We start from the raw sequence: 7,639 nt of genomic DNA, 5'->3' as shown, positions 1-7,639 counted from the left end.
TGTAGTATAGTTGCTACTGAAATTGTTAAATAATTCACGTAAAAGCATTAACAATAGAATCAAAGAAACTATATTTCATGGAAAAATGCCCCAGTTTTCTTTGGCGTTGCAGTCATTGCTAATTATTTCAAGTCAGAATATACGGAAAGTTAATATTATTCTGTTATTTTACGTAACTTCAATTGATTTGAAGAGAGGTGCTGACGTTAAATTCGACTTCCAAACTGACTTCCCACAGCCAGTTGGGTGGAATCTACATTTCTTAATGTGAACTCCCAACCACAGTGAAAACCGGACTTTTTCACATTGCCAAACGTCGCCAGGGAAGAAAGACGTCAGAAGTAACAGTCAAGAGTCCTGGAACTGGCCACTGATCCACGCTCCCGAACATTACATTTAGTCAATACAGGGGGGTGATCTTAACATCCGCCGCGTAACGGCAGCATCACGCCATGTGGAAAGGGTCGATGCGTTTTCTATACGATGGAACGGGTGAAGTGTAGGGCACGGTTGGACTCGCATAAAATTTTCTGCTCTTCTCCGTACGCCTTCGCGATTCTCACTACCAAAACTGTTTAAGAAGGGCAGCGTGGAGTTGCAAATAGTGGCTGTTAAAATTCAACTAGCAATTGTGACACGTGTCTATTTTGAAACAGCATGCAATAACAGGTGTTCACTTCTTACACTGTAGTCCTACAGTCATTTTCTCTTTGCTGCAGACTATCCGTATAGGGGAAAGGCTACAATACCTCCTCTGATCAGTGGCAGCATATCTATTTCCACGACAAGCGTGATTCTAACGTGGCTGTACGAGGGTCGACTGAAAAGTAATGCCTCTACCTTCGTAGCTCTTCAACAGTTGGCAGCATTGGTATGCGGCAGGTACTGGCTTGTTCCGTAGCCTCTCCTCTACAGCTCCAGTTGGCGGGAAGCGTTAGCACTGAACGGTTGTGTTGTTACAGTGTAAAATATGGAAACCAGCGCAAACGGTCGGTCAATGCGATTTAAGCAACGTGCAATCATTGAATTCTTGGCAGCAGAACGTGTCACCCCAAAGGAGATTTATCAGAGAATGAAAGCAATTTATGGTGATTGCGTTGGTGTGAGTACTGTGCGTCGTTGGGCAAGTAAATTTAAAGATGTTGAGGCAGGAACATCTGACCTGGGTGTCAAACAAAAAGTTGGACGGCCTGTGACAGCAATCACCGAGTTTCACAAGCAAAATGTTGACAGATTGATTCAGGAAGATCGTCGTATCATTTAGAGAGAAACTGCACAATCGGCATTTCACAAGAACGTGTGGGTCACATTATTACTTTCCTTGGTTATCGAAGTTCTGTGCACTATTGATACCCCGGGTGCTGACTCCTGAAATGAAAGTACACGGACTTGAAATTAACCAGGAACTCCTCTCGCGTTAGGAGAATGATAGTGACGCCTTCCTCCATTCACTTGTGACAGTAGACGAACGTGGGTACACCATTACGACTTGGAGACAAAACATCATTCTATGGAAACAGAATGTCTACTGCTTCTGTGATGGCTTCAGAAAATTTGTTCTTAGTTGGCAGAAATGTATCCAAATGGCTGGTGATTATGTGGAAAAGTGAATATCGGTAATTAAAGATGACATTCTAAGGATTATTTCTACGTTTGATACATTAAAATATTCCCATCCAAACCCAATTAACGCAGGTGGAGGCATAACTTTTCATTCAACCGTCGTACATCAGTGAGCAAGAAATAAGATTTTTGTTCAGCGTATATTTAACTTATGTTTTAAAACCGACAGGTACGCAGTTTCAGTGACACAAATGAGACTCAAGTATTTACTGTCGTAGTCTTCAATCCTAAGATGGGTTTGCTGCAGCTCTCCATGCAAGCCTCTTCAGCTCTGCATAGCTACTGCACCCTACATCCATTTGAACCTGCTTACCTTCATTCAAGCCTTTGTCTTCCTCTGCGGTTTTAACTCCCCCCTCCCCTCCCCCCATACTTCCCTCCGTTATCAAATTGGTGAGTCCGTGATTCCTCAGGATGTGCCAATTCCTTCTTTCAGTCAACTTGTGACACAAATTTGTTTTCTCCCCATTTCGGTTCAGTGTTTCATTAGTTTATCAGATAAACGTATCTAATCTACAACATTCTTCTGTAGTACCACATTTCACGATCTTTTACTCTCTTTAATTGCATATCGCCCACTCTTCACTAACGTCCTAGACAGAACTCCACCCAAGTACTGTCAGAAAAGAAGTTCTGACACTTAATTTTGCATTTGAAGTGAAGTTCACATTTTTCAGTAACGCTTTTCTTGCTGTTCTCAATTTACATTTTATATGCTATCTACCATCGGTAGTTTTGTTGCTCAAGTAGCAAATCTCTTCTTCAGCATCAGCATCGACTTATTTGACGCCCCCTACATTCCAGTACAGTTGTAATCTCTTGTATACTTTTTTATGATTTATTTTATAATCTCCACTCCGATCAACTGTTCTTCCTAGTACTTTTATGCCTCTGAGAGCATTACAACGTCATCGGCAAACCTCGATGTTTTTATTCCTTCCCACTGCACCTTAACTGTCTTTCTGAATTTATCCTCGCTCTCCTTTAGTACTTGGTCAATGTATAGACTGGACATCGAGGATAAGCCTCAACCCTGTCCCACTCCCTTCTCAACTAATGCTTGTCTTTGCCGTTCTTCGGCTCTTATTACAGCAGTCGGCTTTCTATACAACTTTTAGACAATCTTTCACTCCCTGTATTTTATCTGTGCTACCTTCATACTTTGAGAGAGTGTAATTCAGTCAAAATTATCAAAAGCTTTCCCTAAATCTATAAATACTGTTAAAGTACCTTTTCCTTCCTTAAGGTTAGTCATTGGATCATTATTGCCTTGCGTGCTCCTACATTTCTCGAGAGCCCAAAAATTCTTTCCCCTAAGTGACAGTCTACCATTTCCATTCATCCCTAAATAATTGATGACATCGTTCAGAAACAATGACTTACTAAACTGAGAGGTCGGTAAATTAACATTGTCAGCAGTTGTCTTCTTTGATATTGCAATCATTATATTCTTAAGTCCGAAGGTATTTCATATGTCTCATATATCTTTCATAACAATTGAATATATTCATTATTATTTGGCTCACCAAATGATCCTAATAATTCCACAGCAATGGTTTGAGTTTCATGTACTTTGTTTTGACATAATCCCAGGACTTTATCGTATTTTTCTAGCAGTATCATATCTCCTATATCTATCTACTTCTTCTTCTTTTACTATAATATAATCTTCGACGTTGTGTTCGTTCTATTGCCGTCCCACGCATTCCTTTGGAATTTATAAAGTAATTGGGGTAGCTGAACGACCATACAAGTTGGTTAATAGAATTCATGAGATACGGGCCATATCAACAGACAATACTATCCACACAATTCCGAAGTTTCCAAGGCCAGATAATTAGGAGAACTTTCGCACTATCAACTTAACAGCTCATACATGCAAGTTGATGCCAAGAATAATACATAGCAGAATGGAAAAAAAATAATGCCATGAGTTTGGCATTAGGAAACATAATAGCCTAACAGAGGCAGTTCTGAAGCGCCCAATAATGGAAGCAAGAAAAATCAACACACCGTCATAGGAACCGTGGACCTAGAAAAAGTGTTCGACAACACAAAATGGTGCAGTATGTAAGAAATACTCAGGAAAATAGTGCTTTCACATCCTGCATATTCCTATAGGTGGCATCTATATTTCCTGTAGTCATCCATACCTTTGCAGGGGTCCTGCATTTTTATAATATATAAGAATGGGGAAAGATGGATAATATCCAATACATACAAGAACGAAGAGGGAAAAATAAGAATGAAAGACGAAGAATGAAATGTTTGAATTAGAAAGATTACAAGACATGGATGTAGTCTTTCGCCCCTAATATTCAATTTATGCTTCGAAGATTGGGATAAAATTCAGGGTTATAGGATATTAACGATAATATTCTGTTGGAATTGTTCTCAGTTTGATGTAACACAGATTCCTCAAACTCGAAAGTTCATACAATACAAGATCAACCAGTTACTCGTCGACTTGGTCTAAAGGATCCTGTTTTCATAAGGACGAGCGCCAGTTTTCTGATATATGACATGATACGGTAACAGTTGGAAATCGTTCAGGCACCTTGCTGTTGGACTGCCTCCCCATAAATGAGGAGCATGACAGCTACCTTGATCAGCCATCAAGAACCTGTCATTATCACCAGAAACTTTCGTGTAAACACAACATAGCAAAAAGAGTAATAATGTAAGTATTTGTCCAAAGACGTTGGTACTGCTGCCACTGATGAAAACTTATTGCTCCTAGCAGGAAGATGTAATTATGTTCAAAGTAGATTCCAGTCTCAACACGTTGTACATGAAGCAATCCAAACAGCTGTGAACGTGGACCTAAGGGACGTCCACCACCTTCAATGTCCACTAGTGGGAAAACGGTGCCCTGTGACATTTGTGTAGGATAACAAAAGTGTTTATTTTTATCTCCTTTAATACATAGTGCTTTCACATCCTGCATATTCCTATAGGTGGCATCTATATTTCCTGTAGTCATCCATACCTTTGCAGGGGTCCTGCATTTTTATAATTTCTCCCTTCGTCACTTAAAATCAATTTGTGTGTGTGTGTGTGTGTGTGTGTGTGTGTGTGTGTGTATGTGTGTGTGTTATCCAAGGAATTCTACTCGGTGTTGCTTTTTGCCTATTTGACACTCTGCAGATTTCACGATTTCAGCTCTGGACGCTAAGCACTTCTTTTATATTCCTTTACCAGTTTTCTAATGCCCTCTTTGAAACTTTCAACAACATCTTGTTCTTTCGATTTACCCATGTCCCATCTTGATTTCCTTTGTTTCTGCAATCTGTTCGGCTTTAGTCTGCAGTTCGTACCTAAGAAATTATGATCAGAACCCACATCGGCCCCTGGATATATTTTAAAGTTTAGAATCTGCATAGGAAATGTTTTTCTTACCATTACATAATTAATCTGAAACCACGTGATGAGATCTGGTGTCTTCCACATACACAACCTTCTTTCATGATTCTTGTACTGTTACACAGAAGTGAAACTTGGGCGATAAGTAGCGCAGACAACATTAGAATATCACACGGATTTTTCTAAGTGTCTCATTTCCTAATCTAATTCCCTCAGCATCACCCGACTTAATTCGACTGCATTCCATTATCCTCGTTTTCCTTTTGTTTTTCATCTTATATCCTCCTTTCAAGACACTGTCCATTCCGTTCAACTGCTCTTCCAGGTCCTTTGCTATCTCTGACAGAATTACAATGTCATCGGTGAACCTCAAAGTTCTTATTTCTTCTCCATGGATTTTAATACCTACTGCGAATTTTTCTTTTGTTTCCTTTACTCCTTGCTCAATATACAGATTGAATAACATCGGGGAGAGGCTACAACGCTGTCTCACTCCCTTCACAACCACTGCTTCCCTTTCGTGCCCCTCGACTCTTATAACTGTCATCTGGTTTCTGTACAAATTGTAAATAGCCTTTCGCTCCCTGTATTTTACCCCTTCCACCTTCAGAATTTGAAAGAGAGGATTCCAGTCAACATTGTCAAAAACTTTCTCTAAGTCTGCAAATGCTAGAAACGTAGGTTTGCCTTTCCTTAATCTATCTTCTAAGATAAGTCGTAGGGTCAGTATTGCCTCACGTGTTCCTATATTTCTACGGAAACCAAACTGATCTTCGCCAAGGTCGGCTTCTACCAATTTTTCCATTCGTCTCTAAAGAATTCGCGTTAGTATTTTGCATCCGTGACTTATTAAACTGATTGGTCGGTAATTTTCACAACTGTCAGCACCTGCTTTCTTTGGGATTGGAATTTTTATATTCTTCTTGAAGTCTGAGGGGATTTCGCCTGTCTCATACTTCTTGCTCACCAGATGGTAGAGTTTTGTCAGGACTGGGTGTCCCAAGGCCGTCAGTAGTTCTAATGGAATGTTGTCTACTCCTGAGGCCTTGTTTCGACTCAGGTCTTTCAGTGTCTTCACGCAGTATCATATCTTCCATTTCACCTTCATCTACATCCTCTTCCATTTCCATAATATTGACCTCAAGTACATCACCCTTGTATAGACCCTCTATATACTCCTTCCACCTTTCTGCTTTGCCTTCTTTGCTTTGAACTGGGTTACCATCTGAGCTCTTGATATTCATACAAGTGGTTCTCTTTTCTCTACTGGTCGTCTTACTGCGTCTATAACCTCCCGATCATGCGAGTACTGCTTCCCGCGGAGTGCATCCACCACTGTGAGTCGGACGGTGCGAGATCCGGCTGTAGGGTGGATGAAGCAGACCTGTCCAATGACGTTCTGTCAGCTCCTTTCGGATGCGTAGGCCTCTGTCGGCCCTTGCGTTGTCACGGAGAAGAAGAAGTTCGTTTGTATTTTTGTGGGGACGAACACGTTGAAGTCGTTTCTTCAATTTCTTGTGTGTCTACCGCCACACTGCTTATGATGATGACAGACGTCTCGCCGAAAGAGGTACCGTGCTTTTCTTCCCTTCCAGATCTCCATAGACATTCTGCAAGTGTCTATGAATATCTGCGATTATCTGGTTTTGTACCAAAAGAATCTCAGTGTTAGTTAGTCAGAAAAGCACCGTCACCTATCGGAATTCCATAACCTATAGGTGTTGAAGAGGGAATGTTCCATGATGTCCCACAACAAATTCCGTATTTTTCAACCGAAATTGGCCGAGAAAATTGATGTCTTGCATTACTCATTGATCGGCCTTTGTACACAGGGTGTTTCACAATTCATGTTACACGCTTCTAGAGGTTGTAGAGTTGTAGAGGGGACTTAGTAGGTCACGCTTTACATGGGAACCCATGCCCGGAAACGTCATCCAACGACGCTATAGGATGTCAACGTCATACGCACCTGCACCTGTAAATCTGTGTATATATGTGGTGATTCCTTGATGACATTACAAGCTTTCAAAGATGATGGAGAGGGATAAATGTATGAACTTGAGGTAAGGTTCCCTGTACCCGAAAAACGAGTAGAAAGTTACAAGCGAAAACCGTTCTGATGTGTCTGGAAGTGGAATACATGTACCGATACCGTTGCTGGAAATTTTTGGAAATTTGTGGTAAGGTCTTATGGGACCAAACTGCTGAGGTCATCGGTCCCGCCGGCAGCTGTGGCCGAGCGGTTCTAGGCGCTTCAGTCTGAAACCCCGCGAACGCCACGGTCGCAGGTTCGAATCCTGCCTCGGGCATGGATGTGTGTGATGTCCTTAGGTTAGTTAGGTTTAAGTAGTTCTAAGTTCTAGGGGACTGATGACCTCAGATGTTAAGTCCCATAGTGCTCAGAGCCATTTGAACCATTTGATCATCGGTCCCTAAGCCTACACACTACTTAATCTAACTTAAACTAACTTACGCTAAGGACGACACACACATCAGTGCCAGAGGGAGGACTCGAACCTCCGACGGGACGAGCCGCACGGATCGTGACGAGGCGCCCAAAACCGCGCGGCTACCCCGCGCGGCGATTATGTTGCTGCTGATTGTATCATAGGCAACTTTCAGAGGTGGTAGCATGAACCAAACCAAGAAAACG

Source organism: Schistocerca americana, chromosome 1 (assembly GCF_021461395.2).
Source record: "Schistocerca americana isolate TAMUIC-IGC-003095 chromosome 1, iqSchAmer2.1, whole genome shotgun sequence".
Classification (NCBI taxonomy): domain Eukaryota; kingdom Metazoa; phylum Arthropoda; class Insecta; order Orthoptera; family Acrididae; genus Schistocerca; species Schistocerca americana.
The sequence above is the reverse complement of the archived record's forward strand: the minus strand, read 5'-3'. Positions refer to the sequence as shown.